We start from the raw sequence: 5,996 nt of genomic DNA, 5'->3' as shown, positions 1-5,996 counted from the left end.
ACCACAGAGACCGAGGTAGCAGTACCCTGAGACAGTCTAGCTTAGGGGTCTAGAAGACAAGAAAAGAAAATGTATCAAACTTGTACACTCTGATGTAATAGTGAGATTGTAATTTAGAAGTAAAAATGTAAACTGAAACTGTGATGTAAACGTGGTGGTGAAATGAATGCTTGTAATAGCAAGTAGATTATGTATTTGATACTTCCTTATGCAATCTGGATTGATATCCGTTCCTTATTGGAACATTCGTTGATTGTTTGGATTGCGACGCCTTGGACGTACTGGGGAGACTCTGTCCGCGTACAGGGCAATTCCCGGTCCGTTCGGTGGTCTGTCGACGGCGCCGCGACCCGGTCCAAATTGGCGGTTGGTCGCGGGGCGTGACAGGGCCTGTGGGTGCCCGAACGTGGGCCTTGCGGAGCCGCCCTTGCTGGGCATGCAGGGCCCGCCAGTGCCGGGCCTGCGGGGGCCCCGCATATGCAGGGCTGCGGCCTTTCAGAGCCGCCCTAACTGGGCTTTCGGAGCCCGCAAGAATTGGGCCCAAGCATGCCCATATCATGGCCTTAATAGTTCAATTCAAATTAAAATAAAAAAAATGAAGAGATAAGCTCTGTAAGGCAGTGAGACTTGAACCCTTCACCTTATCTTTAAATTTGCTTCATCTAACCAGTAGAATCAATATTGCTTACATAATACCATATGCCACTGAGTTATATATATTGTTTCTTGCTATCTCGTATGATTGTTTCACAAATTGCATAGTATGGTAGCAGTGGGACTCGAACCCACAACTTGAGTTTCAAGCTACCAGCTCTTATCCGTCCTGACTAACATGTGCTTATGAAATTTATGCATGTCTTTCATATGCAATTGTTATTATTATATATTGTTTCTTGCTATGATGATATTTTGAAAGTTGCAATGTGTTATTTTGATTAAATTGCATAATATTCATCATTTATTTTGTGACGTGGATTTATTCTTGATTAATTTGATATATTATTTTTATCTGCATTGGATGAGATGATTATTAGTCTTTTCAAAGGCAAAATTTTCGATTTGAAGATGCAGTGAGAAATTATATTATCAAATTGGATTGAGAATAAGATTATGGATATCTGTGCCTAATTTAATATTATGTGCATTATTGTAGTGATAAATGGCTTCCAAAAATCTTTCCATCGCGGATTTGTTAAATCAAGATAGGCTTGATGGAACGAACTATGACATGTGGCATAGAAAAATTCAATATCTCCTTAATGAGAAAGGGATACTTAGCCATTTAACCAACAGTATGGTTCAGCCTGAAGAAGGCACGACGGCTCAGCACCGTCGCGATTTACAAGCCTATAACGAGTGGCTTGAGAAAGATCGAAGTGCACGATATACCATGTTGAGCTGTATGCACGATGATTTGATCAAAGAATTTGAAAATTATGAGACTGCTAAAAATATGTGGGAGCAGCTCAAAGTGAAATATGGGGGCACGTCGACCACAAGACTTCGTGCCTTGAATCTCAAATTCAATCAATACATGTTGGACCCGAAGCATTCTATGGCAGAGCACTTAAGGGTGATGTCTGCTATGATAAGAGAACTTAAAGCAGCCGGTTGCGAGCTCACTGACGAACAACAGGTTCAATCAGTTATAAGGTCCTTACCAGATTCATCTTGGGATCAAATCAAGATTGTGCTGACTCATAATGAAGGTATTAAGACCTTCAACGATATATCTCGACATCTTGAGTTGGAAGCGGAGCGCAGAGAGGCGAACCGTGCCAATGCACTCGTTGCCTACGGTGGACACCGCGAGGCAAGTGGCCTAAGCACAAGCGTCGAAATGGAGAAAATAAATATGCAAAGACTGGGAACCGCACGCCAAATGAGGGCGGAATTGAGAGGCGCCGCAAAGGCAGGCGCGGAAAGAAAAATTTAAATAAAGTGAAATGCTATAACTGTGAAAATATGGAACACTTCGCTCGTGATTACACTGAGCCGAAGAAGGTAAATCCCAATCCTGACTCTCTTATTTATGTATGCTCACACGTTTTTGTTGCTCACGCTCTCTCTGATTGGATTGTAGACACAGGAGCAACAAAGCATGTAACGAGAGATCGAGCAGGATATGTGGATTATCGTCGGGTGTCTGCTGGCAGCCATTATGTCATGATGGGAAACGGCACTGAGGAAGAAGTCCTTGGAATTGGCGCATACCAACTTAGATTGCGCAATGGTCGTTATTTGATATTACATGATGTGCTGTATGCACCGAACATCCGATGTAATCTACTGTCAGTTTTAGCGTTACTTAGATTAGGTTTTTCTTTTCAATTTACGGATACTCAGTTAGATATTTATTTGGGCAAGGACTTTTATGGTAATGGTTGTTTAAAGAATGATTTCTTTGTCTTAAATTTAGACTTGGATTTTATTAATAACAATAATTCTGCTTTATTAGTTTCTTCTGATATTGTATCTGATTCTATCAAATGGCATGCGAGATTGGGTCACATTGGACAAGAAAGAATGGCTCGACTAGCTAGAGAAGGCCTGTTGGGGTCACTCGCTAAGCTTAGCCTACCTCCTTGTGAACCATGTTTAGCAGGAAAAGCCTGCAGAAAGCCTTTTGGTAAGGCACATAGAGCAACTCATCCATTGGAGCTAGTTCATTCAGACATATGCGGACCTATGAATGTGAGAGCACGTCATGGCGCGTACTATTTCCTCACTTTCATTGATGACTACTCCCGTTATAGTTCGGTATATCTGTTGTCTCACCGTTCAGAAGCTTTAGATTATTTTAAACGCTTCTTAGTGGAGGTCGAGAACCAAACAGAAAGAACTCTAAAAGTTCTTCGTACTGATAGAGGGCGAGAGTATTTATCAGACCAGTTCAGGGAACTATGTGAGGAAAAGGGAATATGCAGACAGTTAACTATTCCCGGTACTCTGCAACAAAATGGTGTTGCAGAGAGGAGGAATAGGACTCTTTTGGAAATGGTTAGGCCTATGGCGCAAGCCAACCTCCCAATTAGTTTTTGGGGTGATGCGTTGTTGACTGCTGCCTATATATTTAACCGAGTGCCCTCTAAGTTAGTTCCTTCAACTCCCTATGAGCTATGGCATGGTATAAAGCCAAATTTGGAAGGCTTACGACCATTGGGATCGGCAGGATATGTGCATAATACTTCTCATAAATATGGAAAGTTAGTCCCTAGAGCAAATAAACAAATTTTTATTAGATATTCTGATTGCTCGAAAGGCTATGTGATGTATGACAAGCATCCTGATGGAGGAATGACTGAGATAGAGCCGCGCGATGTGGATTTTCTTGAGAATGATTTTCCAGACATTGGTGAGATTAAAAAGGACCTTGCACTATACGAGTTGCAAGAACCTAATGGAAATGTCCCATTGTTAGGCGAGAATGAGGCACTGAGGCCACATGAAGAAATAGCCCAAAACAGTGGGAGTGATCCTATGGTCAGTAGGAGTGTGCCTATTGACCATGGCTCACAAAGTCCATCATTACGAAGAAGTAAACGTGGAGGTGTTCCCCGTCGTCGATTTGAGATTGAAGGGGAATCGTTCGTGTGTGCTTCTACGGATCTTGATGAGCCGGCTTCTTATGCTGAAGCTTTGAATTCATCAGTTTGTGATAAATGGCTAGCTACTATGGAGGATGAGATGAGTTCTATGGCTAAGAATAATATGTGGGGGTTAGTTGATCTTCCGTCTGAACGCAAAACTATTGGAAATAAATAAAATTTTAAAATAAAACATAAGACGGATGGATCAATTGACAAATATAAGGCCCGATAAGTGGCGAAAGGATACACCCAAAAGGAGGGAGTAGACTATAAAGAGACATTCTCCCCAGTGGTGAGGTTTGTCTCAATTCGCCTGATTCTGGCTATCGTCGCACATTTAGATTTGGAACTATTCCAAATGAATGTGAAGACTGCATTTCTCAATGGAGAACTAGACGAGGAGATTTATATGAATCAACCTCCTGACCAAGGATTCATTGCGTTTTTTTATTCAAATCTCTATCCCCTCACGGATGCTCACAGCACTAAGAGTCAAGTTTCAGTATTCGGAAGACCGCTGTTGCTTTTGAGCCTGATAGCTTTGCCAAGGAGACAGCAGAGATTGACTGACCGCGGTCCTGATCTTCTGACCAACCAGTAGCTGAGAGCAGGGTATGGATGGTTTGACATTAGTTGATGCTTCCACTTAACTGGATTGGCTGTGTATTGATGAAGGATGGCAGATGATCGCGTAATGCTCTCTCTGCCCTTACAACAAAAGGAATATGAGAAGTAACTAGCCGACGGCATGATTTGGAGTTGGCGCCGTATGTTCGCAGGTTGAAGCTATGGCGCACTGACTTATCATGACGAAGCGCTGTGAAGTATAACTCTCCCGATCATCAAGAGGCTTAATAGTTATTTAATTCACTGCAGAATGGAGTTGAAACTTGAGGCAGGCCGATGGTTGGAGGCTACTCAAGGACTATGATCCTGACGATCCTTTCACTACCCGGGCAAGGTCTAACGTCGGTGGCGACGGCGCTATAGTAGAAATGAGGAGAAACTTAGGCGATGCATGTGTGACCACCGCAGTTGATCGGCAAAATGGAAGTGGGTTGGAGTTGAGTGGGACTCCTGAGCACACCCCTTGAATGGATGAACTTTTGTAGTCGCAACCATACTCTTTTGATAGAATTAAACGAAAGCAAGCTTCTCTCGATGTGGATTGCAAAGATTCGAAAGTAAAATGTTTGATTGCACTGTTCACCGGCGACTTCCTTTTGGACGATCAGGATTGACAGGCGTTTCCCGTGAGGCGCTTGTCCCCGGGGCGCGGATTCGCTGATTAACCCCAGAAAATTCTTCAGAAGCGCACGCAGAGCACAAACGATTATCCTTATCCATCCGCGTAGCCCACCATAGATGTATAAGGACTTTAAAATTGCTAATTATTGTGCTTGTCCGGTGATGAAAAAGGATCGTATGCGAGTTGTGCTCGTTGTCTAGACTATGCCCAACAGTAAACGGTAGAGTGCACCAGAGATTCCCATGGCGGAAATACTTCAGCGTTGCCTACTTCCCCGTGGGCAAATGGGATGAAATCACCATGGACTTTGTGACAAGGATTGCCACGCTCACGAGGCGTGGTCATGACTGAATTGGGTTGATCGTCGATTAGGTTTGACAGAAGTCGGCGCACTTCATACCTATTCATACTGCTTGGACGCAGAGAGAAGCTCGCACAAAATAAGTGTAGCCTGATGAGTATTGGCGACTTCATGGATGGCCATATATCGATGTATCTGATAAAGACGACAACCGCTGCATTTGGTGTCCCATTTTGGAGATCTACAGACCCTTAGGAACCCGATTGGATTTATGGTACAGCATGTCCACCGCAGAGCTGATGATCATCGGAGCTGCACTAATCATACCTTTTAGAGGACTATCTCCGAGATGCGTGAACTTCCAAGAAGGGATGGTGCAGGCATCCTACCTATGGCGGAGCTTGCTTTAACATACAGTTATCAAGCAAGCATCAATGAATGCATCCTTCTGAAGCAACTGATGGCCGAAGGTAATGCGCCGCTTCATTGGAGGAAGTCGGCGGAGAGACTTGCTTTAGCCCTGATGCTCCAGGAAGCTGAGGGACAAATTCGACATTGCTCGGAGCGACTTTGACGGCCAGAGTAGACATTACAGAGGACTACGCGATCGACGACGCGAGACTTGGAGTTCCAAAGTTGGAGACCATGGTTTTCTTGAAGGTCTCGCCGACTAGTAGGGATACAGAGATCGGATTCGGGAAAAGTGAGGCCCACCCGTTTCATTGGACGTACTGAGATCTTGGACGTTGTAGGTCCGTAGCCTGATCGACTTCCTCTAACACCTGAACTATCCGGCGTGCACGAACGTCTTAATGTATGCGTTCCTTCTGGAAGTACATTCGTGATTCCAGCTCGT

At 43.9% G+C, this 5,996-nt stretch overlaps 1 long non-coding RNA gene across 1 annotated transcript; it reads left to right on the top strand.

The window, feature by feature from the left end:
- The first annotated feature begins 1,965 nt into the window (after positions 1-1,965).
- On the top strand, positions 1,966-2,454 carry LOC109704365. Its single transcript, XR_002214328.1, has 2 exons — positions 1,966-2,004; positions 2,084-2,454. It is a non-coding gene; the product is annotated as an uncharacterized LOC109704365 (long non-coding RNA).
- The last annotated feature ends 3,542 nt before the right edge of the window (positions 2,455-5,996 follow it).

This window comes from Ananas comosus, unplaced genomic scaffold (assembly GCF_001540865.1).
Source record: "Ananas comosus cultivar F153 unplaced genomic scaffold, ASM154086v1, whole genome shotgun sequence".
Taxonomy (NCBI): Eukaryota; Viridiplantae; Streptophyta; class Magnoliopsida; order Poales; family Bromeliaceae; genus Ananas; species Ananas comosus.
Note: the sequence above shows the minus strand (reverse complement) of the source record. Positions and strands in the feature narration are given on the sequence as shown.